Source organism: Panthera uncia, chromosome F1 (assembly GCF_023721935.1).
Source record: "Panthera uncia isolate 11264 chromosome F1, Puncia_PCG_1.0, whole genome shotgun sequence".
NCBI lineage: Eukaryota > Metazoa > Chordata > Mammalia > Carnivora > Felidae > Panthera > Panthera uncia.
The window spans coordinates 185,147-185,364 of NC_064813.1; the positions used below are offsets into that span (position 1 = coordinate 185,147).

The 218-nt window shown below is 57.3% G+C and overlaps 1 protein-coding gene across 3 annotated transcripts in view; it reads left to right on the forward strand.

Annotated features, from left to right (window-relative positions):
• The window catches only part of DISP1 (dispatched RND transporter family member 1), a 182,957-nt gene that overhangs the window by 1,108 nt on the left and 181,631 nt on the right, over positions 1 to 218 (forward strand). The window lies entirely within an intron of this gene.

The window sequence follows — 218 nt, forward strand, 5'->3', positions numbered from 1 at the left end:
GTCTAGGTGTGGGTGCAGCCAGTTATACCCAGTCCCTAGGGTTCGGGTTAGTGACTCCGTTTACTCAGTGAGGACGCTCCAGGTGCGGGTGCAGCCGATTACACCCAGTCCCTAGGGTTTGGGTTAGTGACTCGGTTTACCCAGTGAGGACCCTCCAGGTGTGGGTGGAGTGGATTACACCCAGTCCCTAGGGTTCGGGTTAGTGACTCGGTTTACCC